At 37.6% G+C, this 27,526-nt stretch overlaps 1 protein-coding gene across 6 annotated transcripts in view; it reads left to right on the top strand.

Annotated features, from left to right (window-relative positions):
* Positions 1 to 27,526, top strand: part of NRG1 (neuregulin 1) — a 976,611-nt gene that overhangs the window by 896,773 nt on the left and 52,312 nt on the right. The gene's annotated exons all lie outside the window — the stretch shown is intronic.

Below are 27,526 nucleotides of genomic sequence, written 5' to 3'. Positions count from 1 at the left end.
GTATCCTGTCTGGTTAGAGAGATCAAGGGAGGCCTTGAGTGAAGGGTAGACTTTTAAAAAGTAAAAATTGTTGGAAGGAAAAAGCCTTCCAAGGTTCAGAGGTGAAAACTCTGCAGTCACTTTTTCAGATGGCAGACATGTAGGTGATTTCAAGCAAAGAACACATGGGAATAAAAGGGAAGATAAGATTGGAATCTTAGTTAGGCCTTTATTTTAAATGACTTGAAATACTAGATTGGAGAATCTGAATTTACTTGGATAAGTGTTGGAGACGTTGAAACATTTAGCCTAATAAGATTAACTGGACAAGGTAGTATAAGAATTATATACTTAGAGAATATAAATATATATATATATATAAATGTCTTTTCTCGAAAGGGAAATGTTTAATTTAAAACATGAATAGTGTTTTAAGTCACTTTATTCAACCAGGTGGAAGAACTTTATATTTCAGTCATCTCCTGTTCAAACGGGCAACTACTGTTCATGTTTTAATAACTCTTCCTGTGCTTACAAATAGTCATTCATTCTCCACTTACTATCTCTTTGCATGAAAAAAATAAATCCAGTGGGTTAACAGCCACAAGAATATATTTTCCACCTTGTAAATAACTTTGTTTCCAGGTTTCTTTAATTTCTTTCCAATCATTCTAAGTAAAGAACTAAGGTAGTAAATGTGTATTCATGATGACCTAATTCATTAAGGGTCAGTGACTGGAAGCATTTGATAATGTGGCAAAATATCTTGAGTTCCATTTGTCGGTGTGTGACCTGTAGTGGTGAAATGGGTGGGGAGAGGCATGGTCAGATGGCTGTCCTGACACACTTGGTCATGGACAAGTGACTGTGTTTTTCAATATCCTGTATTTCACAAGCTCAGAAATGTGTTTCTAAAATGTTTTAAAAAATAGGGAACAACATGCTGACCTATCATGCCAACATAACAAAAAGATGTGTTCTTCCATGTCTGCTCAGGTCATGACCTAGTTACCTTTCTGGAGATCAATAGCAGACGTAGTGCTTATGGAGGGGGGATTGTTTCATGGGCAAAGATTGGCAATTATTTTCTATTCCTGGAGATTCACAAAGCATTTTGGCATATATAAGAGTGTGAAGTCCTGAATTAAATGAACATACTTATTTCTTAGGTCCAGTGTGCCTCCAAAGGTTTCCCAGGTATTATTTTTTTCCTCCTCTGAACATCTGTGTGCTTCTGGGGATAGGGTTCTTATGGAAATATTAGACTGAATAAACCAAAATGGTAACTCCAAAATAGGAATGTTGTAAACTTATTTTTGCTTTGGTATTTCTAGTACTATAATGGCTGTCATTCCTCCACTAGATTTTTAAAAATTATAATAATTGGATGATAATATACTTTCAACATTATTTCAGTTCCTCTTAGAAGAAGATTGTGCAAGGTAAAAGTTGTAGTCACTATCTTAGGATTTTTTTTATTAATATAATATATAGTTCTATGAAGTTTGTGCTTTTCAATATGTCATGATTAAAAAGAGATTTTATGATGCTTATAGATGTAGTAAGTTTATTAAAACTTAATCATGAGTAAAATAGTCTCCATCATAACCACTAGTATCAACATTAGTTGTGTAATACTTGCCTCTGACGCCCTTTTACTTTTCTGAATATATCGGTAGCTTTCTAGAAGTCAAATCTGATATGCGACAGAGTTATGTGGAAGACTGTTTTGCCACTTGGAGTGTCTGTAACAGTTGTCATGGGCAAAGCAGCAAGTGCTGTTTCCCAAGTGTGAACTGGTTTTATTTTCACACGTACAAAATATTAGAATAATAAATCATTATGGTAAGGCTTCTAGAAATGAAAACTGTTGTAAATCTGTAATTTAGATGAAATTTATGTAGGACAACTTATTGCTCTCTTTTAAGCAACTCTCTTTTTTAATAACTTATTTTAGAATAAGAAATATGCACTTTATCTAAACACATATTATTTTGACAAGTATCTAAGGACATTCCTAGATAAACTTTGGAACCAAAAAGAGAAAAAAAGCCTAATAACCGTGTCAACTATACTTGCAGTCTAATTTATGTATAGCCTTTTATCTTTATAATAATAAAGATTATCGTAGCCATTTAGAGCAGGCAATTTTAATTTACCTCTCTTGCATAAAGGCTTTTGCTATTGTTTATACATAACAAGAATTCTGACTTTTTAAAATTAGCTTTAAATTTTTGGATCAGCTCCATAAAGAAACATATTGCCGTTAAATGCAGACAAACTTGAGAACCTCACCATTTCTACTTTTATGACCAGAAGCCAACAGAGTCTATTTCCATGTTTATTTACTCTTTGTTTTAGTATGTTATGTCAGTTGACAGTACTCAGGACTTGTGTTGATGTAAATTGCCATAAAGCAAGGAAACACGGGCTATAGAACTGTCAGGGAGGCTCCGCACTGCAGAACAGTGCAGTTTAAGAAAAGCATTTGCAGAAAGATTCAGTGTCAGTCTTTGGAAATTGACTCTAAATGCAAATTGGCCTCCACTTCACAGTCTCTCTGGAACAAAAGAGATGGAAAGAGAGGAATCACCAAACAAGCTGAATGCACTTTTAGGCACAGCAGATTTCACGCAGACAAAAATAGGATCCCATTTGTTCATTCACAGTAGATATTCAGACTCCACATTCTGCCACCCCCATGTTTTATTGGAGCCTGTAGTTCTCCCAGGAGAAGGGTTGCCTAATTCTAATTTATCTTAATGTTTCTCCGCCTTCCTGCATAGGGGAAGTCTTCCAACCCTCCCCATTTCTTAAGGTTAGGAGGAAAGACTTCCTCTTAAGCCAACAGATCCCTCTGTTACCTTTGTACATTCAAATTGTTGAATTTCTATTATGTTTTACTTAAGTTTGGGTATTGCCAGTGTTCCTGCTGACTCATCATGTACCACAGCCAGGAACCTGGTCTAAATTCCTGTTATACAAAACCTTGGGCTTCTCTAATTTGCTTCTTAAAAAAAATAAATAAATTCTAGAATTCCTGGGGCAGAGGGGCAAGGGGAACAAACCAGAAGGTACATGCCATTTTAAAGTTTTTGTCATGCTTATACTCAGACCTCCTTAAACATTACCTACATTGAAAGAATTATTTTATTTAAGAGATAAATACATAGAAAAAAATATTGGATTGTAACAGTTTTTGCTTTTGTCCTATATCTTTAAAATAAGATGATTTTCTTTGTTTTTTTCTCAAGAGGTGTTCCAGTTTTAAACAGTGATAGTAAAGAAAGTGATTTTAGCAGGGATTCACTTTTTCATTTGTACTGGTAAATTATTTCTACACTGATAAATGATTTACATTTTAATGGAACTAAAGTGGCATCATCTTCCATGTGTATTCTTTTGCCTTTTTCGTCACGTATTTTTCTACTATCAAGAAAACTATGAGAGGTGTTATTTGGGGAAACAATCTTATAATACTGTTTTTTAAATTATCAGTTTCTTCAAATACCTGTGTGATGAAGCTTTCTAACTCTCAAATTTGGACAACTTTAGTAAATGCTTAATATTGATTTTTCTTTGGCAATTTATATCCCTTTGAACATTCTATTGTGAGATAGCTAGTAAATTAGTTGTAACAGCAGAGAGGCAATTAGTTGGTATAAATTTTTGACAGTTCTGACACTGCTGACCTTTTCAGGAAACACACACACACACACACACACACACACACACACATTCTTGTTGAGGGTGAATTTAGCTGGTAATGAAATCTTTTACTAAAGTTAATTTTTGAATTTAAGATAATTATAGATTCACGTATAATTATAAGAAATAATATACAGATACCATGTACCCTTAACTCCGGTTCCTGCAATGGCAACATTCTACAAAACTGTTGTACAATGTCACAAACAGGATATTGACCTTGACGCTGTCAAGATACAGAGTATTTCCATCCCCACAAGGAATGTGGCTATAAAAGAACAAATAAATAGATTTTGAGGATTATTCTACCTCTAAATTTGTTAGTACTAAATATTCCTACTTCTGGACAAACTAAAAAGGGTTTATAGGAAAAATGATTTGACTAGGGGTCAATAAGCCCAAATTCAGGTTTCAGCTCTGCCACCGTAACTGGTTTAATAATCACATTTGGGGAGTTGCAGCCTCGCTGTGCTTTTTTTTTTTTTTTTTTTCTTTTTTTCTTTTTTGATTGGAGACCAAGTCTTGCTCTGTTACCTCAGGTACAGTGTCATCATAGCTTGCTGCAACCTCAGACTCCTGGGCTCAAGCGATCCTCCTGCTTCAGCCTCCTGAGTAGCTGGGACTACAGGCATGCGCCATGATGGGTGGCTCATTTTTCTATGTTTTATAGAGATGGGGGTCTCGCTCTGGCTCAGGCTGGTCTCGAACTCCTGACCTCAAGTGATCCTCCTGCCTTGGCCTCCCAGAGAGTGCTAGGATTACAGTGTGAGCCGCCACACCCAGCCCTCAGTGTGCTTTAATGTGTTCTTTTATAGGGGTTTGTAGGGACATCATTCAGTGATTTCTCAACTAAAATGAAAGCTAGAGATGTCTCCTTCCCTCGTGGAGACTCGTCAGAATCTTGGCATGGAGGGATTTTTCTGACACGGCCACAAACACCTTTCCCTCCACACTACTGCCTCCACCACCACCAAAGGCAAATTCTTATTTTTGTCCCTAGACTTCTAGGATTTCAACGCCCTCCTCTTCCATTGAGAATTGCTTGTAAAAAACAATTAAGGGTATTCCTGGAGAGCTGTAGATACACAGTTTGTCAGCAACTAGTCTCGAGCGTCTCGAAGGTTCTTTTCAACTTTAATGATACGAAAAAAGTATCTACAAAGAACATTGAAAATCTTTCTGCTTCACACCATCCAACTGATGACTCATAAAGAGTGGAAGAAAATGTGCTAAGTTCATGAGCCAAGTTCGGAGTGGTGCACGAGGAAGGCGTTCTCCAGGAGGGACGTTAGAGAAAGGGGATGTGAGGAAATGCAGGTCCACTAGGGAATGATCCCACAGAAATTGAATCTCCCGGCTTGAGAGCCTAAAGCAAGTGAGTCACTCTGCATGGGAATTTGACCCTGTCTGGTGCTTGCTTTCAAACACATTTTTGTATTTATAGTTTGTAATTTTAGGACTAGAGGTAGCTCTCTCTATAATTTTGACGCTCTACCTCCAAAACAGATTCATTATAAAATTATAGCACAGAAATGAAAGATGCAGTGTGTTTTTATCATTATAATTGCCGTCTTAAATATTTCCTTCTATGGTCCAGTCTAAGTTACTAAACCTCCTCTTGACTTTTATACTTCTAGTTAGTACTATCTCTCTGACTGTAGCTTGTATCAAGCTACAAATATGACTCCTTTCTATCTCTTTCCAAAAGGAGCCAAAATATATGGCAAAAAGGAAAAAAAAATCTAGATTCCAAATTATAGGCCCTACTCATCTTGGAAGTTTGAAAAACAAAGAAATGCATTTGAACTGAGAACCAAACAAGAAGGTGAGAAAAAGACAAGGAAATAAAGGTTTCTTCTATCCCATACCTTAAAGAAAAAGTGAGGACAGGCAGGAATGATAATATTTTCTTCAATATGGTAGCTAAAGGAGATTTTTGGACTCGCACTGGAATGAGCCAAGTCAGGGAGGTGGGGCAGGGAGTGAGTGGGGGAGAAAAGTCTTGGTCCATGTGTCAGCCTCCAGGTTTAGAATAACTTAGAAGATATTTTTTAAAATTTCTTTCTTAGGTAAGAGGTTATTTGCAGTGCACTTGATTACAATGTAAGAGGTCCCCGCAGCTAAAGGAAGGTGATCTAAACCTGGGTCCCTGCTTGCAAGCAAGACCCTCTCAGTCCATAGGCGAGTGACAACGCTGTCCAGAGATGGACTGCAGACTCTATAGTAATGCACTGAGGACAAACAGTGAAGTTGCCCCAGGGACCTGCTCTATGCTTGAGAGCATCAGTGATGACTCACAGGAGATGTGCTCAATTTATGGGCCAGGTTCAGAGTGGTCCATGAAGACAAATCCTTCAGTATTAATGGGGCAACGAGACCACAAAGCACAGGAAGTGTAGCCGGTTAGCACTGAAGTAAGGAACTGATTTGAATTAACCCAGTGTCTGAATCTGGATACAAGACCTGCATGGCACCAGCTGCCAAATTCTTCATCATCTTGCTCCTGAAAGAATACTGTAATAGATTCTGTCTTTGGGATGGTTGATATTTCTTTTAAAAAATCCTGATCTATATAAAGATATATCAACTACTTCAGACCCTCTTAAGCATATCACTCTATATAAATAGAATAGAAAAGAGAAAATTAGCAGAGAAGAAGAGATAAGAGAAGCTCCAAAGAACTGGTGAAATCTAAAATGTATTCTTATTACCCATTCCTCAACAATGGGAAAGACAAGGTTGTTCTGATAGCATCTGTGGGAATTTTAGGTAAGCTATTTTAGAAAGAAAGTGAGCAGAGAGGTGATGGATGGATGGATGAATGGGTGGATGGATGGATGAATGGATGGATCGGTGGATGGATGGGTGGCAGGCAGCTAAAGGGGATGTATGCATTGAACGAAGATGTAGCAGAGCACTATTATCTAAAGTCACTTGAAGTTATTCCAAAGGGGAGGAACAAAGGACAAAGGGAAAACCGGAAACCACATATGGGATGAGCAAGAGCTGAGATGAGCCCGAGCACATTGTGAGGAGGAAGAGCCATTAAGGAGGATGTCAGACTAGACAGATGATCCATCACCAGCGGAAAGCACGCAGCTCAAAACCATTAGCCGAGGCTGTGATCCTCGCAGGCAGGGACTCTGATTGCCTGGAGAGATGATCACAATCCACATTCTTGGTTGCTGCTTCATCCTTGATGATCACGATAACATGGCTAGTTCCAAGCCACAAGCTTTTCTTGTGAAAGATGGAGCAAGTGGTGAAATTTAAAATAATCATAACTGTAGTCAGCCTGCAGCTCAGAGGTACTTAAGAGTACAAAGACAGCTCTCTTTATAATTGTGCTGCCATCTATTATCCAAATGTGTTCGTGATTATTTTTTATTTTATTTTGTTTTTAACATAATCCATGCCAAATATTTGGAGGGATAGGGACGGGCACCATGGCTTTTAGCAATGATATTTTAAAATTTTTCTGCCACCCCCTTTCCCCTAGTCGAGTTGGCCAGAGACAATATAATGAAGCATTTAAGAGGACAGACTGAATGCAAACTGCCTGGGTTTGATTCTTGCCACTACTTTCTTGTTGCTATGGGACCCTCGATAACTTACTTCATATTTTGGGGTTTCAGTTTCCTCATCCATAAAATGGGAATAAAAGTAGCATTGAAATCCTAGAGCTGTGAAGTTCAGGTGAGTTACTGTGTGTAAAGTACTTTGCCAGTGTCTGGCATATTGCAGGCACCACCATCCAAAACACCTGTCCCTCTACTTACCACTTCCTTCTAGTGTCTTCTGAGCTGCATGTGGTATATATGCGCTACTGTATACCATGGGCCTGTGGGCAAAGACTGACATAGGGATGGTTACGTAGCTGCAGTACAGAAAGAGGAGAAATGGACTTCCTTAACATTCTGGCTTGTTCTTACAAAGAAAATAGGAATGAGTTTTGATGGCATATAGGAAGGAAAACCACAACAGGGCAAACAATGCATAAGGCTACCAATATTTTTAATAGGAAAAGAAAAGAATTGACTAAGATACTTACAAAATTTGTAGCTCTTAGATATTTAATACATGGTCCTGTGTTCATTATAATTTTCACAGGTGTATTTTTCCACCTATACCACTCAACCTACCTGGACCACTTTGCCCCATAACTAGTTTGCATTCATTTCAAAGCATGGAGCAAACACTGGCTTTATTCCCAGCTACCAGGATTTACCAAAGCAGCTTTTTATAATGGCTGTTTTTGAATTGGCTTTATTTTTCTTAGCAGACTGTAAACTCTTTAAGACAAAAGAATTCTGTTATCACATGATCATTACCATTTATTATTTTTAATCTTTACCTTTCTGACTCTCCTCTGCCCAAGCCCAGCTTCTTGGGCAGTATGTACACAATAAATATTTGTTGAACTATGAATGAATACCAAGGAGTTTCACTCCCTGGTTAAAATTCCCAGAAAATCTTTTTCCAAGCCCCAGTTAGATCCAGTGTAATCATAGTGACAATTTTTCAACAATTATTGAAATAACATATTAAGTTATTAAAACAACTGCTGCTTTAGGTTGTTAAATTAATACAGGTAAATAAATATTCCCTTCACTGTTAGATCCGTTTGAGTCTCTGCAAATACGTGTTCCTGTTTTTATTGTACTCTGGAAACCACAGCTTGCTGCTGGTTCATCTATTAGGCATTTGAAATGCTGAATTACTTTGCATCGCATTTGTTCTTGTATTGTCTAGGCTCTAGCGGGCCTCCTAGGGTCGTCACACCATAATCTTAAACATAACATGTGCCTTGTGGCCCAGATGTTTTCCAAGAGGGAGTGCTGAAGCCAAGAAAAGCAAGATAGTATCTTAAATACCCAAAGGGATTGATAGGGCTAAAAAGCAACTGCACAGCCAACTGCAGAGCTGTCCAAGAAAAAGCAAGCCTATTATTTGTATAGTTGAGGTTTTTGTGATCAAATAGTAGAATTTGAAAAAAAAAATCATTACAATAAGATCTTTCACTTCGCAGATTCTCATAATATCTGCTTTCGTAGCATGGACTCCAGTATTCAGCAGTTCATAGATAAAACTAAGATCAGGATCGTGGTAAGAGAAAAAAAAAGAAAAAAAGGGAAGAGTTCATGGACTGTGTGTTGTTTCTTTGTGAACGCGACATGATAAAAATTCATAATATTTTCCTAATGTTTGCAAATAACACAAAGAATGAACAAAATTTTCTCCTAGAACTAAACTGGGACTGAGGCACCTATTAACAAACTGTTCTTTTTGTTGTTTGTTTTTCCCCCTGATAAATTTTATCTTTTTGTGGTGAGCAGAGATACATGCAATTGTGTTTTTAAAAAATTATTCTATCTCTTCCATAGTGAGGCCCCCGTTTGGCTTACTTACCGATTAAGAAGGAAACAATATGGCAAATTACACCTATATTTTCATTTCATTTTCCTACAAGCTGGTTCACATCTTTGTCATAAGCAACAGTACAGCTTGTGGTCATGAGTGTGTGAAACCCTGACAAAGTGTGGAATTTCATGTACGTGTCATGACAATGCCTGAGTGAGACTCAGTCCTACCTCTTGCCTCTGAAGATATGTTGGTTTCTGTTCTAGTCTTAATAGCATGAATTATCATTGTCTAGCCCAGTCTAGGAGAGAGGACCCAGTAGGAAGCTGACTTGGTTCTGGGGTCTATCTAGGACTTTAGGTCTATCTCAGGAAAAGGGACCTGGGATATCCCTGCCCTTCCTTAGCCAAACTTTGATACACCCTCAACTTCAAGATCGCGGACTTAGTATTGCTTTGAATGAGTCAGCATCCAATAGAGCTAGCCACTCAATGCTGGTTTAGATCCTTTTATAAGTAGCAGACTCCCTGTTTTCTCTCATTGAAATCCTGTTGTTTCATATTTAAAATAATCAAATCAGATTTCCTCTTGTTTGAATTAGTTATAGGACCCCCATGAACCCGCAATTCTCTTGTCCCCGTGGTCCACTTAACCTCTGTAGCAGGTGGTTTAGCCCCAAGGTAGCTTTAATGACTCCTCAACTCACCCAGCACTATGTGAAAATGTCTGCTTTACTCCAGCCAGACTGGACCTACCGTATGTACATGTTTACCGTGTCTAGACCATTCGCCGGAGATGTATGCAATAACGACAGTGGAGATCACTGCTGAGTACCTCCTGCTGGATCCATTCCTGGGAGGGTAGGCAGTATTGCCGCAGGACACTTAATCCGACATTTTAGTTCTTGGGTTCCATTTTCTTTAGGCTCTAAAACTCTGAGCCAGTGATAGTTCACAAAGGCCCAAGGCTCCAAAGGATTAAAAATCACCGCTTGTAGCTCTCCCGGTGAAGATAAACTTCATGGGCATCTCAAGAAAGCAAGGGAGGTACCATGTGACTTTTGTTTTTCTTTTGAATATCAACTGTTACCTTGAGCAGAACGATCCTTTATCAGGGCTCTTGATACGTAGATTGGGCTGGTGATCACAAAAGAAAGAAATAGGAATTTAAGATGATTTTATTTTATTTTATGTTCCTAGTAGGAGTATCTAACTACTGTCTGCGGAATCCCTTATAAGAGTTACAAGGAAATATGGAATTTTATTGTTGTTTCTGTGCGTGTGTGTATGTGTGTGTATGTGTGTGTGTGTATGTGTGTGTGTGTTAGCCATTTATCAAGCCTAAGCTCCTCTATCCCCAAAGAAAAGACAATCTATAAACTTCGTTTATACTCAAGTTAAAAGGTGAGATGTGGATTCTCTTCCTGCCTCTGAACTCAATCTTTGTACCATTTCCCCTATGGGTAAAATCCCCCCAAACTTACCTATTTGCTCAGGACCTCATTCTCCCAGTTACACGAGGCATGCTGTTAAGAAATACAGAATCGGAAAATGATCTGAAGAAAAAAAAATTCCAGCTGCAACCACAAAAGTGTCTATTCGCTAAGTGAATGGATAAAGATATTTATTGTGACATGTTGAGCCATTCTTAAAAAATGTTCATGTGCTCTTGTTCGACTGATTGAAACTTTGGGAAAGGGTAGCTTTTTAAATTGCAAAAGTTAAATGAAGGAATAAGAGCAAAGAAGTTGTGGGAATCGTTGGTGTGGTTAATTTAAAAATTTGTATTTTTTTCCTGCTAATTAGGCAGTTTGGTGCTACTGAGATACATTGGTGGGATTCTCCTTTTAGCTTTTTATATGAGTGCTAGAGCTGCTTTCTGACTTGATAATTAAAAGCAAATTCCATGTATCCTGTTGTCCCTGAAAACTGATACTGACTTTATCACATCGTCATCATCTTCATAGCTAGCAGTGAAATACCTTTATTAAGCATCCACTATATACATAGGACTGTTCTAATCTACAACAAACAAGTAAATAAACCTTTTAGGTCTATTTCCTATTTTTCCTACTTTATTTCCATAACTTAATTAGTCTCTAAGATTCTAATATGCATAATGACTTTAAGTGTATTCCAAATACAATCAGTTTTGTTTTGTTTTTTTCTAAGTGCTCTCAGGACAGGGTCAAAACTACCTATTATATACATACACCATGAGAATTTAGCACAGTTGGCCTCTGGCAACAGATGCAAAGATTTATTCTGTGCAGCTATTTTCCAGCCTGCTGGATCCCAGCCAATTGTCTAATGGCTCATGAGTGAGTCAGTTTCATTCAGCCTTTTAGCAAAGTCAATTTGTCCAGCAGCACACGGCTTTCTGTCATGTGGGGCCTTTGCCTGGCATCGCTGTGACAAACACGAACTGTTTGGCCTCCTTAGATTCCAACTGGACTTTGGCCCTGGAAGGCTGGCCCGGGGAATCAGAGTCCTCTGGAAAAAGGGAAAATGGTGTCATGAAATCTTCCTGGGATAATCAGGCAGGCTCTGCAGTTCACCTGCACAGTATTCAAAAATAGGTCATGGGACAAAAATAGCCACATATTAAGTTGGAGTAATATTTGTGCGTGCAGGGAACAACAGCATTTATTTGCCTTTTGATTACTTCGGGCCCAAATGAGCTTTCTATTTTAAGTAGCAGAAAAATAAGGAAAGCAGGGTATGTCTGGAAAGGACTGAGTACCATTTGCTAATTAACCTGAGTCACAGGCCAGTGTTGAAGATTCGGTGTGGCTCCTTTGCAGGAAATCTGCCCAGTGCATGGGACAAGGGGACCAGGTCTGGGCAGGAGGTGAGATACCAATTCATGTCTCTTAATGCAATTACTCCTCCAAGATTGCTGAGCATGGAATTTCTCTGTTAGGGTCCTTCCACCTGACTTGTCCAAATCCAGTTAGGTGGCTGGAAAAGAGACATCACCACATATACCCAAAACACAAGCAAGTTGTCACGACCCTTGTGGAGGAAGCCATATGACCAGATGCTTTTGCTGGTAACAGGTGATGGGTTATGGACAACCATGAAGTCATTTTTTCTTAAGGAAGATACTGGGGGAGGGAGTTGCTGTTTGCACATACACATAAGCTTAGAAGAGATAACAAAGCTACATTATGCAAAAGATTATTGTTTTAGCTAATGGCTCTGAGGACAGCCTAATTTGTCTTCTCTATAAATCACTCATGTTTAAGTGAATAGTTTATAAAACAAAATTTGCATTCTCAAAGTGTTATACAAGGCCCTGGCATGGGGAACAAAGAACAGCATGCTGTTTCTTTTTATCCAGTCTCTATTTCAGAAATCATTAGACGGAAGGTGCTTGGCCTTAAAAAACTGCAAAATTTTGATTCCCCTTGGAGAAAATGTGCTTTAATGTGTATACTACTTCTCTTCATATCCTTCTATCTGATACAGTAAAATCAAAGCCATTGTGTAATCAGAAGAGATGGTCCCAGGGATAAGAAAAGGTTTTGTTCCATTGATCAATCAGTTTGTTTGTTAAGAGTATGTAAAAGACATTTTAGGTGCATAGAATCCCTACTTTTATTTTTGAGAACAAGCAGCAGATCATTTGCCTCTTTAATTCAGTTTTGAAAGATTGTGCATAATGATGCATCCCTCATGCCTGTCTGTTTTCCCCTTGCCTTTTGTTTCTTCCTGTCTAGCCAAAGGAGCAGGTTTTTGGCTTGGTTTCCACTTGCTTTCGTAGCTGCTACACATCAAGCACATTCTAGCAGGTAGAGACCAGTGTATTCTTCTCACTAAGGTTAGAGGGTCTTCTAACTTTTCTTTTCTGCCTTTCGCCTCTAGAATCTATTTGGTTAAAACTCCCATTTTAAAAATGCATGTCTTAAATTGCATCCAACACTTGTTAATATCAATTATTATCATAATTTAAAGCCTAGATTGCAGATGTTCATCATAAGACTTTGCCAATATTCTATGACTGTTTCTTTTTCCCATAGATGAGTGTTCCAATTTAAGTGTGTTTTCTTTTCAAGAGTTTTCTACATGTAACTATTCTGACATTTCCGAGATTGTGCTATTCCTAATATTTAGTCTCGTGAGGTGCTTCGTTTTTGAAACTACTCTTGATTGTGTTTTTTTTTTTTTCTCATGACCCATCATTGTACTAGATGGGTTCCTCATTTTTCTTTTGAGCATGACTCATAATAATAAAGTCTGAGCTCCAGTCTCATATTCCATATTTTAATTGCATAAAGCAACTTTGAAGACCCACACTGACAAGATCCTGAGCCTAAATAAAATTAGGTCATGTCTAAAAGAAATCACCCTGTGAATTAAGTAAAATGTGTGGGCGTGCACACATGTGAGAGAGAGGGAGAGGGCAGACACACACAGCCTGTGACACTGCTGACGTGTCCCCAGACTGCTTCTACTCACTGTCATTGTAAAATCAAAGGAGCTTTGGCATGCAGCTAGTACTCACTTTACATATTAGGACTAAATAAAGCCCAGAGAGAATACATTATTTGCCTGAAATCCCATAGCTAGAGTCAACTGGAGCCAGAACTTGGGACTCCTAGGACTCTGTGTTCAGTCCTCTTTACTTTGAGCCAACTCTGAGCAGGCCCCGGCGTACCACCCACAATTGGGTGCTCAACAAATACTGATGATGAAAAAGGAGAGGACAGGTGACATTTTCGCATACCAGTCAGTCTTGGGATACTGCAACTTACCATCAAGGTTGTGCACTCAAAAATTGCTAACGAAAAAGTGGAGGATATCGGTGTACCTTTATCTCAGTTTTTGGGGGGCAGTAGAGAAATGGATAAAAAGCAAAACAGTGCCACTTTCTATACCTGGTCCATCTGGGACAACACAGAGCAGTCAGGGAAGAAGTAGTGATAGCAAAGTGTTCTCTGTCGGATTGAAAAATTTGTGAAAATCACAAATTGTTGGAGACCCAGTATGAAGTCGCTGGGCTGGACATTTGCTGTAATGTTGGGTGGGACGCTGTGCAGGGCACATGTGGGTCTCCAGGGTCATAAAATGACACAAGGTCAGAAGTACCTTCTTTGTGCTAATGTCATTAAATGCCATCTATTAAAAATTGGGTGTTGATAAATGACAGTAAAGAATCGGAGGATGCAAGATACCCTGTGTCGCCTTATTATCAAAATGTAATATCCAAATAAGGATATAATCAAGTGAACTCAAAACAGTCCAGGAGGGAAGCAAAGGAATGTCCACAGTGCTTTAAGCCAGTGTCTGGATGCTAAAAATCAGACTGACTCGTCAATGAAAGTGACCACAAAATTAGATGATTTTGACCCAAAAGAATGCATTAGCCTCCTTTCCAAGAGTGTTTGCCAGTTTTCCATTTCTGCCTTTCCTGTCCTCACCCCCAGCCCCAGGTGGAAATGAAGATGGTTTTCCATTTTGTTTTGTTTTTAAGACAGAGCTTCATGTCACCGAGCTATAATGGGAAGGAAAATATTTTCGTCAAAACCAACATTCTTAGGGAGATAGGGAAAAATGAAAAGACGACTCATGTCTCAGAAGAGCTTTCCCCAGAGTTGGATCATGTTGGATAATGTCACGATCCTCTTCACTTTCAGAGTTCTTTAATTATTCTAGAGAGGAGAAAGAAATACAAGTGGTAGAAATCTACATCTCTTTCTCCTTAGTGAGAAAAGAACACAGTGCTCTTTAATTGAAAACTGTGTATCTTCACCCTTCTCAATTCCTTTTCATTTACATTTAACTCCTTCATCCACAGTAACTTCTGGGCTGAATCCCATTAGCTAGATCACAAGAGCCCTGAAAATTATCATTTCAGAAATATGGATCACATTAAGTAGCATCAAAATTTTTGCTGCTTTTGCCTGTACCTGTCTTTCTTATTTTTTTCCGAAGTTCATTGAAAATAGAAGGCAGTAAAGCCTCATGAGTCTCTGCCAAGAACCTTAAAACACAGTGTAATCTATCTGTAAAGATTGTTTCATCTGTCTGAGTTGTGCACTGATGTAGATGAATAGAGTGAAAGTTCCATAAGCTCCAGGAACGGGTGGATGTTGCCTGCAATTCAATTCCATCTGTAGAACGGACTTTATTTTTACATCAAACATGAGAGCTGAAAGAGCAAGTTCTTCAGAGAAGTGGATTGAGAAAAATTGAAGTAGTATCGTGGGGGCTGAACTTGAGTCAGCCTATTCTGTTGAAGAATCACTATGTTACACCAGAGAAGACAACCCTGGGTTAGTCATCGCTCTGAGCTTTGTGGCTATAATTTTCATCAGCAATCGGTCCTTTAAATACATACTTCTTAGAGATGCGTGGATAGTTCAGAGAAGCTCTCCATTCAGGTATTAGATGTTTTCTACTTATGGCCAGAGTTAACTGCTCATTTTTGGCGTGAGCAAATCAGAGGATTGCTTTGTGCCAAATATTTCCCCCTTTGTTCTATAAGCTGTCTTACTGAACTGTATGGTGACATTAAACCACCTTCAAGTGCCAACACCCTTTCCTGGGGCTGATACAGTCCTCCAGAATAAATGCATACTGCAGTAGAATTTCAACTCAGTGATATGACTCTCTAAAAGAGAGAGCTAATTAATTGTAGAGCTAAAAAGAGACCTATATTGAACCCGTATGTATATGTATGTGCTAGAGCTGGTTCGTACATAGCAATCGGAGACCAATCAAAAGCCATGGCGATCACTTAGAGTAAAACTATATCACAAAAATAAATTGCAGAAGCAGATAGGATTTTCATAAATCCGTGCAATATGGCTCTGTTTCTTTTTATAGCACCTGAATGATGGCTTAGGCTTATTAAGAATTAGAAAAACAAATTTCAGGGCTGTCAGTGATACTTCAATGTATGGAACAGTCTGTGAGACATCAGTATGCTGAAAAGATAACAGTAATTTTCAATGAGTAAACACATAAGTAAAGCAAGTAGAATAAAATTGCTTCTTTATATAGCATTCAAGGAACAGCTGGAAAATGGAAGAAGCGTAGAGGGAGGGAAACATCAGGAAATACATATTAGTGATTCCGCTGTAGGAAAAGTTCATTACAGGAGAGTTATGAGGGCAGACAGCATCTTCTAGCTCTCCAGGAGTGGTTATGGTAACGTGCCGACATTTCAGCAAGGGCATTATGAGACATAGCACAGCTTTAAAGTGTTGCAATAGACATACCTGCCTTTTATTGCAAAGGAGAGAAAACCCAGATGGTTGAATGTTGTGGGCAATAAGAGGCTCATAAAAGAGGCATGAGTGTAGTATTCATAGGAAGGGAGAATGACCGAATAAAGGCCCAGGAGGAGGTGAGCTGGGGGATTGGGCAGGGGAGCAAGGGACCCTCCTTCAGTTGAATTCAGGATGGTCTTTGCACCGGGGCTGGGGGGAAGGATGGCTCACATCCTCTGTGTGGGTGCACTCCATTCTACCAAGGCTAGTTTCAGATAATTTCTAGTCTGTCTTTTTGGACCAAATATATAATGGAGGTGAGATGATAAAACTACACCCCATGGAGCTGTTATATGGATTTGACTTTTCTTATAATATTAAAATCTTAGGGCTACAAGTGATTTCCAGAGGCTTTTGGGTCTAACTAACCACTACCTCCAGACAGAACTTCACCCAAGTAGACTAAGGAAATATGTTACCCACCTCAAACATTTCCAGTACGGAGTAAACCTTCCTGGAAAACATTCTACAACTGCCATTATAAACGCTTCCAGGGATAAAGACCCTAAAGCTAACCCATAGTTATTTTTCCAAGTGTATTTAAATGTGTTCAATAAAAATAAAAGCTGTACATTTTCTGTATTTCATCCCTGTGAATTTGCATTTGGGCTCCCACTTCGTAAGAGCGCATTTGTTCCATGGTCAATTGGTTTGAAAGTATGTATGAGAAATTTTGCATGGATAAAACTACCATGCAACTGTAACTCTGCCTTTAATTAAGAAATCATTAAAAATGAAACTTGCCTACTTCCTCCTATTCTGGAGTTGACAGTGATTGAGAGGCTTGGTATGCCTGTAGTGGCACAAAAATGGAATCAGTAAATTAGAGCAGTTGTCGGACCCAGATTCTGATTAGTTAAACAGCTTGCCTGGGTTAGTGATTAATGCAGTTGTAGGGAGGGAAATCTGCTTTCCTGACAAAGTCAGAAGAGAACCTTTAATGGAATAGAATTATGTGACAGTTGTCCGATTGTGTGAACCATCTTTGATCTTAGTCAAATGCAGATGTAATTTAATAATTGAGACTTTGAAAAAGAATGGGAAGATGACTTCAAATGGAAGAGAACAAAATTTTCTGGTTTCTTTTGTTTATTTGTTGTTCTGTGTTACCACATGTATGTGGTTGGGGAAGCTTTTTAGGTTATTCGTTTAGAAATTTCTTGCCTTTTGTTGTCTTGAGCCATCTTTTCTCTAGATATTACAAATGGTTCAAATTTTGCTATGATGCCAATATATAAATCCTTATTCAGTACTAGAGGGATTTGGTTGTCAATAGAACAAAGAAGAAATTAGGAATATATTTAAAAGCCCGTACCTTCCTTTCCTAGGATTTAATAATTCCAGTTATTGTAAAAAATTCTGTGTTAACAACTTTATTGCATCACCTATCAGAAGATTTATATAAGTGTACAATTCAGGGTTTGGGTATACTCACAAAGTTGTGCAACCTATTACCATTATCTAATTCCAGAACATTTTCATCAGCCCCAAAACAAACCCCATATCAACTAGCAGTCACTTCCCATTTCCTCTTCCCACCCTCCAGCTACGCAAGTAATTTTTGAACCAGGTCTTCTGATTAGAACTCTGTATCCATCTTTTGTGCTTTTAGCTAGCAAAAATTTAATTAACTTAAAACTATTGCATCCGCATATATATTGGTGTATATAATTTATTAGAAAGTTTTTCATTTCACTTTTAATGAAATCATGAATAATGAAATATTTTGATATGTTTAACTGATGAAATAATTTTGGCAATACCGTGAATGAAATGTAAGGGCTAAAATGAATGCTTTTATCTAACTCATAATTGATATAAACAGAAAAATCAAATGATCTAGGCAAGTGAAATAAATTATAATGTACTTTTCTACTAGGGTAAAAACTCTTCTAAGTTGTATAAACATATAAATAGAACATGGATCAAGAATTGTCTTCAAAAAATCTAGATTCCTTTTTATTTATTCGACACATATTTCCTTTTTACCACAAATACAAAAAATAAATCCTTATTCCGTTCACCTGTACTAATTAGTACCTTGGTTTAATCCTGCACATCAGCTAAAAGAATTAAGAGAGTTAAAGTTTATCTTTATGAACAGAAGGACTTGATAAACTATTTGATAATGTAAATAATCATACAAAGGGAATATGTAATGTATTATGCTAAATTTGTATGTGTAATGTATGTAAGTGATAACACTACAACATTTTAACGTGAGTGCCACAGTCATGCGGGACTCTGAGTGTTCTTGCTCTGCGTCCTTCTCAAAAGTCCCCTGCCCTTTATATCCCAGTCCCTCTGACCCTCCCTCACTTTCTGGGGCTGGCTATGTCCCTGCCTGCCCCTCCATCTTCAGATGAGGCCTCTCCACTGCAGATCTAAACCCAGTCCATGTACCTCCTGTACCACCCTGGCCCACTGCCCGTCAAATTTCAACTCAATAGTGTTTCCCCCGGGCAGCCTTTTTCAGCTTTCTCCGGTTAGTGTTCTCACAGGGCCCTGATTTTTGTAAGTAGCATTCATGATCCTATCCTGATCTCCTCTATTTTCCAAGATGCAACAAACATTGTGTGTATGTGCTGATGACCCAATATCTTTTTAGAACATCTACATTTTGGACTTTTTATTGAATCAGACCTCCCTGGCTTTTGAGAATTCTCAATTTTTTTTTTTTTAACGTGATGACTGAGATTTAATCCATGGGTTGAAATTAAGAGACAAGAAGGCCAGGATGAGTGTCTTGCCAGTAATTGGCAATTTTCACTGTTGAAAAGCCCCGCCTTTTTCTCCCAGAAGAATGAACTCAGTGATAGAGGTGTGTAAAGACTATAGGGCCAGCAGATATGAAGGTGACTTTTAAATGTTAACTATTGTGGTCCTCAACTTGAGTAATTCTGCATTTTTCAAAGGGTTTCCTATCTTACTAAATTCTTGATTTCTCAATTTATCAAAATCTGTTTTGAAGTAGTCAAAACTGTCAAGTGAATGTGCTCAGCTAAAAGATGATTCACTTTGTTCAACGTGACAAATTAATTGAGAAAATTATAGATTATTGATCGATTATCACTTTCCAATTTATTGACATATTTTTACCCTGCTTCATTCTATGAAGGACTTAAGTTATCTAACTGTGCAGCATTCGTTTTCTTGAACAAAAAAAAAATGTGAATGGTACACCTTGATAAATGAGGGATTGAAACTCTCCCAAGTACATTTGAAAGTCCATAAACTGACAGTGGATACTGAGATTATGAGATTGCACAAATGACATATCCTTGAGACTTCATCACAAAGTAAATCAAAATGCTAGGAATTGTGTTTTCTCTTTTCCTAGAAATCAAGTATACTTCTAGGATGGCTCTTTTTATAAGCCAAAGAACTTCTCGTCTTTGAGACTTGACTCACATATTAAAGGTCAAAAATGGAAACTCCTTGAATTCTTTTTCCTGCTGTAACAACACAAGTCATTTATAACAAAAAAAAAAAAATCAATTAAAAAAATGGATATTGAAGGAAAGCATGTCCGGAGTGCTGTCTTCAAGACATTGATTAGATACTGCCGACATCTGCAAAATGACTCTAGGACTTATTTCTCTGAGGAAGCTTGTGGGAAAATACGTGTGCTTCTAAAAGGCCATGCCTGGGATACATGTCGGCATTCACATGTGCCTAATGGTCATACATGAAATCATACATGTATGAAAATCAAGTGAACCTGCTGAAACAAACAGCAACCCCTGTTCGGGCATTTGTGTTGGCAGAGGTTAGTTTTCAAAGGAGAATGGATGAAAGGATGATTCTATTTTCAGTATTATTGTGATTTTTCACTTGCAAAATTATCAGTCACCTCTTGGAACTTGAGGAAAGGAAGAATCAAGAAAATGAGGTGAATTATAAGGTTACTTAGACTGGTTTCATTTGTCTGGCGGTCCTATTTTGATCTTTTTATCTTTCCTCTGTCTACAAGCAATCATAGAAGCTACCAAATGAGGGCTGCCCTAAAAGTATAAATCTGTTTGGGTTTGGTGTTGATTTATCTTAAATGAATGAATAGTTTAAGTGGGTAACATTTAATTATATTTCCTATTTGCTTACAGAAGTATTTTTATATTTGAATGTTTTAAGCAATGATGTTGATTGTGGTCAAAAGATTGAAGAGGGTGTAGAAATAATATTGGAAGACTGCAGGGGCATCCCTGTTGTCTTATTATCTGGCCCCAAAGTGCCACAGGCCTTCTTTAACTGAACCAATTAGGGCCTTAACACAAACCACACAAATCAGGGGGGCTTACATTGACCCCTTTGGAGTCTGAATATTGTAATAAATACTATGGGTTCTGAAATATCCTTGTATCTGTTTGATTTCCCAAATGATTGGAGAAGTGCCCTGATCTCTCTTGTCCCATGATGTTATAGAGATATCCTGTTAATGATTTTTTAAAAATTTCCTTATTTTCACAAGTGGGCTATAAATGCCATGTTTATAACTGACATGCAAAGCAATTCAATTATTCTAATTTCTAGAATTTTCCAGTGGTATCTGTGACATCACATGAGAAGTAAGTCACAAAATCAGTAACAGGATCAAATGAAATCGGGTTTTTTTCTCCCTATTAACAATAGGTCATAAAAGAATGTTCTGCTCAGGCAGGTACATGTGAAGTCGATTTCTTGATTCACTATCTCAATTTTTTTAATGAGCTGAATATCACTTGTATATCTTTAAAGTAGCACTGTTATCTGGAATTAGAAAAAGAATTTTTCCTGCCACAGAAACACATAAACACATATAAACAAATCTTACAACTTACATTGAAATGACTGTATCCTATTACTTTCTCTTTAACGGCTACCTATTTTTCTTCTTTTGAGATAGTTTCTTTCAGGACTTATGCAATTGATAGGGATTCTTACAAGAGGTAGTTCTGAATGCATGTTTTCCATATCTGTTTAAAATAAATTGATGGGTAAAGAAAATGTAACTCACTTTCTTCTGGTCAGTCTGCTCACAGGAAAGAATACATAGAAATGGAAACCTGTTGTATTCTTACTTTTACCCACAGCGTGGCTTCTGCAAAAAGATGAACAATGCAAACAATTTGGAACCAACGCAGGAATATTTTCCAAAGTATTAGGTATAAAAACATTCATGCAACTTAAGTGTTTCTCTTATTCTTTCATTTGGGGATATTTTAAGACAATTAATGGCTAAATACCTATTGCTTTCATTGAGGTAGTGTTAAAACACATTCAATCTTTGAAAAAGCGATTGCTTTTCCAGGGAAACATCTCTCGCTAAGGATGGTCTTCACCACCACTATCCTTTCTTACTCCTCTGCATGTGCTCACATTGGGTATGCTGATTAATGTCAGATGCCATCAGCAAAAATGGAATATGCTGAACAAACACTTATAAAGTAATGGTTCTTGATAGAACAGAGCTGTAGCCCTTCAGTAACAAAGAATGATTCAGAGGAAATGGGTTAATTTAACAAATTGCCAGTTGCCCACTAGACATCTTAGCAGAGGAATGATATATACAAGGTGTGCTAAAAAGAATGTTCCCTTAATTTTTTCTCTCTATCCCCAGTCTTTCAATACCCTCTGGGGAGGAAAAAAGGTGGGAGGGTCATATTAAATAAAAAGTGTGACCGATCATTGAGCTGCATTAAATGAATTTAGAGTTGAATCTTCAAAATGAACCTTTCTTTTTTCAAGAGTTTATTTATAGTCTGGAATATTTTCCTTTGAGTAGCAGTAATAGTATCAGGCTAAAGTCTCCTAAGGTTTACTGAGTTGTACAAGCAGCTTTGCAGAAGACAAAACAAAAGAACTTTTTGTATCATAGACTGGAAGATTAATCTGCATGTCACCTAAATAAGTTAAAAACAAGTAATCACAATAAACAAACAAAAGGAGTAGCTCAAAATTGGTATTAAAAGGCAAGTTCTGGTTTCCCAAGGCTCAAACCACTTTACGATTTGAGAAAAATACATACATGTTGCCTGCACTTCTATGTAATAAATCTGATTATTTCGTACTTTATTTTTTGCACTACCATCATGAAATTAATGGATCAAGTATTCCTTCTTGGCCAACATCACTACAATATAATGTTTCTCAAGTCATAGCACAAACAAGATCATATTTATCATTTACAGGCAGGGTTTATTGGTCCTGGTGCATTTAGGCCCCCCACCCCCATTCATCTGCTGATGGCCAATAAAAGCTATAGAAAGTCTCATCAATGAAATTAGTAATCTGTGGGGACAGAAATGCAGTTAGTGCCTGTCATTCTAGATTTGTGATCATTGAGATGGGCTTTTTATGGCCACTGGAAATATTGGGTTGACTTAATAAAATGTAGAGTTGTTTCTATTTTTATATATGTTTATAAAATTCTGAACATAAACATGTTCTTGGGTAGCCATTTGAGTTTTTAAAAATATATTTAGCCGGGCGCGGTGGCTCACGCCTGTAATCCTAGCGGGTGGATCGCTCGAGGTCAGGAGTTCGAGACCAGCCTGAGCAAGAGCGAGACCTCGTCTCTACTAAAAATAGAATGAAATTATCTGGCTAACTAAAAATATATATAGAAAAAATTAGCCACGCATGGTGGCGCATGCCTGTAGTCCCAACTACTCGGGAGGCTGAGGCAGGAGGATCGCTTGAGCCCAGGAGTTTGAGGTTGCTGTGAGCTAGGCTGACACCACAGCACTCACTCTAGCCTGGGCAACAGAGTGAGACTCTGTCTCAAAAAAAAAAAAATATATATATATATATATATATATTTAATAAGTATAGCTTTTAGGAATAGCAATCAGCATGTGATAAGTGACCATATATTTTGCCTAGTTCTACTATACTGGACATGCTAAAATGACAAGATTTTTGCTTTAGAGATGTAAAAAAGCAGAAATTTGGTAGGATATTAGATATTTTTCCATTTTGAGAGGGGATCTACTCTTTATTTTTTGTCCCAATGTGAACCTGTTACTAGTTGATGAATTACACTCAGGATGCTTAAAATTAAGACTTAGATGCAGTGCTTTGTGATCTGTAAAAATCCTATCTGATCTTACTTAAATATGAACATTATTGAGTTTAGCCCAAACCACCAGAATCATTGATTTATCACATTTAATTTTTTCCTTAGAATAATAGAACCTCAAAATTGGAAGAAATCTTGAATGGCTTGAAGTCTAACCCTAACCTCCATTGCATGGAGTCCCATTGAAGAACATTTCCTATATGTTGTCAACGAGTCTGTGCTTTCTTTAGTTACAAGAAAGCCCAGCCTACCAAGGCTTACCCGTTTTATCTTTGACTAGCTCTATAATTTTTTTGTATGTATTTCACTGAAAATGGATGTTCTTGTAGCTTCCATTAGTTGGACCCAGTTTCTACCCCTTAAAGATATAAGCATTTCATATCTTCAACTTTGATATAGTTGAAGACGAATATCATTTCCTTAGAGTCTTCTGCAGCAAACACCAATTTCATCTGCCTTCTTTATATGATAAAATTTGAGTCCCTTAGTCAAGCAGATCTCTGTCCTCTAAACTGGTTCCATTTTGCCAGTGTTCTTTCTACTGTTATGTCTAAAGATGATGTCCTATAATTGCTGAGTCAGTGGTGTGCATGGTGGCTCAGTGCAATGGGCATATGGCCAAGCTATTTCACCTCTTCTTCTGGAACTCCAATTCAAGGAACCTGGTTAGAGTGCTGGTAGCATATAATTTGAAAAGTTGTCTGTGTCTCTATTTTCTTCCCTTTAACCCATAGCATTTCTGAATTATCTTCTACACTATGGTGCCTGTGCTGAGGATATAGCAGTTCTATTGCAAATTCAGCCTAATTTGGGGGCTCCAGATGCTTTTACCTCCATATTGTGGTGATAACTGCAGGCATAGAGTATTGTTGAAAAGCTGATTCCAAGAATTTGTGCAGTACCTGTCCCCTTAGAGCCTAGAGAAAGCTCTTCCATTGATAGTGTAATTCACTCCCAAGTTATTATTGCCTTTGGACCTGAACCCTGAGACATCAAAGCAGAAAGAAAAGGGCAACAGAGTGTGCGTGGCGAGATAGATTTTGTTCACTTGAAGTGAGTTTAAATTTGAAAACATCCCCCACCCACTTTGTTTCAATCACAACAGAAATGGAGTTGAAATCCCTGAGATACAGCACCACGTGGTGGTGTGATTCTAATCTTTTTGTCATTTTGATTAAATCATCTCCAGGACTGAATGCAAGAACCAGCCCCATGGTTTGTTCTTATGACCGTGTGTGTGTGTGTGTGTGTGTGTGTGTGTGTGTGTGTGTGTGAGTGATTGTACATCGTCTTAGCAAAGGAAACCTTTACAATGTTTTACACTGTTAGAAGTTGCAGGGTACCTAGTTAAATTTTTGATAACAATGGATAATTTGTTAGCATGAGTATGTCCCAAATATTCCATGGAAATACTTATAGGAAATTCAAATGTAATTGTATTTTTATTTGCTAAATCTGGTGGTCTTGCTTCAGGTGGGTCATGTCAACCTATGAACCTCAGTCCAGTAAGGGAACTATCTTCCTCCTCCTAGACAATGAAACTAAGCCCTGCCTTTGATGGGTTGTGTTTAAACTTTTAAAAAATGAGTACCATTGATTATTACATAGCGGAAGGAATCTTATCCCATCTTGTGTAACTTACACTGCCAGGAGGCTGGGGCATAACTGAAGGGCTGATGTCTAGGATTTTTCTTTTAGGGGCTGTAGTTTGGTCAGGCAGGTGGTTTCATACAGTGTCGGGAGTAGGAAGGAGCCAGAGGGCCAGGGAAAATTATAAATAAGAGAGTGTTGTCCAAGCCAGGAATATCAAGTCTGTTGTTAAATATGAAAGGTTTAATCCTAGGTTGTAAATTAGAGAAAAAATTTAAAAATGGGATTCTTTCAGGAACCTGAACATGTATGGGATGGGCAGTGGACAGGATGGAAGAAGATTGGCTGATTTTTAAGCCCACAGGGGTGTAGGGTGGACAACCATTGGCCTAACGGCTTTTAATCTACTTAAGTGGAATTTGCATGGGAAGATGATTGAGCAACATGAGATAAACTGGACTGATAAAAATTATCCAACCTAAAGTTCAGATGCCTACACCAGTTTCACAAAAACTAAATCTTTGTCTAATGCATCTGAGCTGATACAACAGCAGGGTAGTGAGACCAAAAGTCTATGACTATCATGGCAAAGCCCCTCTTGGATGAAAATTTTACAGAGGATTTTCAGATGTTAATCATATTTACAAATGGATCAGATGTAGATATAGACATAGTTCAATATTTTGTGTTTTCTGTTATTTATCTTTCTACTGCTAGATAAATAGGATGTGTAAGTATCTGAGTAGGCAAACAAGAAAAAATATGTATAGTTTTCTTATTTTATCTGAGACACAGTGGGATATGCAACAGAGCAAGTCAAATGGAATACTTTTGGCATGGTGCTTGGGCCAAGTCTTCTGTGCGTATGATGGTCAATTAGCATTTTTCTAAGTAAAACTTGAAAACTAAGAAGTTTAAGAAACATATGGATATGTGTAGGTGCATGTGTATATGTGTGTGTGTGTGTGTGTGTATGATTTTCAAGATTGTAGAATTATAAAATGACATTTATGTTAAGGAAAAATTGACCAACGTTTTCACTTAGGAATGTTAGCCTGTAATCATGACAAACATTGCAGATAAGCAGATGTTTCAAATTCTTTTGTAGTAATCCCTGGGACCTGGTGATTAAAGTTATAGAGAAGGAATGGTGCTTTTCTTTCAGAATTTTAAATTTTCTCAAATAATGTTTTATCAAATATTGGTCTCACTTGTATACTTGGATTCAGGGACTTTGTGGTCAGAGACCTGAATTTGAATCTTGACTCTACTCTCTTCCATCCGTTGAACCTTGGCAAACTCTCTAATCTCTCTACAAAGTTGTTTACTTCTAATAAACAGTAGAAATAATACTGAACTTACAGGTTATCATGAGAGCTCTATGAGATCATGTGTATATTTTCCCTGGCACGTTGAAGTCACACAATAATTATTTCCTTTCTGCCAATGTCTGTCCTCAGATGTGACAGGAATGGTTCGCTAAAGCAACTTGGTGTTCCAATGAGGGTCCCTTCTCTGTTGTGTCATTGCAAATGGGCAGACGCAGTTCTGAGTGCCTGTAGAAGTCAGTGCTCCCAGCAGCCTTCACTTGTGGATTTGTGTAATGAAAAGCAACCACATTAACTGCAACATGGCCCAGGGTGACACTTGACATTTATATGGGGTTTTTCCCCTTAAAAAAGTCATTTAAATTATTGCCTTTTCTTTTTACTCTGGGAGAAGACGTAAGAATGTTGACTGTCACTGTCCTGCAGCTTCCCTTTCTGCCTTCAAAGCTTTTCTCAAGGACATTAAACACTCTTCCTAATTACTTTTTATTGATTTCTTGACATTTCTGCTCAACACTGACTGCTTATTTTTAGGAGACAAAGGATGCTAAGCTAGAAATTTTAATGGTGCATTTGAAACTACAAAGGTCAATATTATAGTCATGTCTCTTATGTGCACTTGTAGGTAAGAAAAAAAAAACCCTATATAACAGTTTTACTTAGTTGTCTTACTACAGAAATAAATAGAAAATTCTGTGATTCTCCGATTTTTATCCATAGCTTTAACTTACTTTGAACAAATCCATAACTCACCCTGCCATATTTTGAATTTTAAATCAGATAAGAGTTGACATAGTCAATTGAATAAAAAATTAGTAAAAATTGACTGAATTGTGAAGGAGCTGATGAAACTTAAGCAAATTAACTCTGTATTTCATATTCTTATTCCAGTTTTGTAGTCATTTGCCATTAGTAAACACTTTAATGATGTCTGTCACTGTCTGACTTATAGCATTATTTTTGTCGGGGATGAATGTGTACAGCAAGTCTCATTAGATGATTCTCACATGTAACCTAACCCAAAAAAAAAAAAAAAAGATGTCTTATGTTAGCTATTTATAACAGCCCATTTTGTAAGAGTTGCTTGTTCAAATTACTTGGTGGTCAGGATTTAACTTTCAATTAAGGGATGCTACCATAGGACCCATCTTTAAGATCTTCTTTTGAGTGATTTGCATGGTATATAAAAATGAGCTTAAAGGAAATTACCAGTCGACAACAATGAAC

Source organism: Lemur catta, chromosome 22 (genome assembly GCF_020740605.2).
Source record: "Lemur catta isolate mLemCat1 chromosome 22, mLemCat1.pri, whole genome shotgun sequence".
Lineage (NCBI taxonomy): Eukaryota > Metazoa > Chordata > Mammalia > Primates > Lemuridae > Lemur > Lemur catta.
Note: the sequence above shows the minus strand (reverse complement) of the source record. Positions and strands in the feature narration are given on the sequence as shown.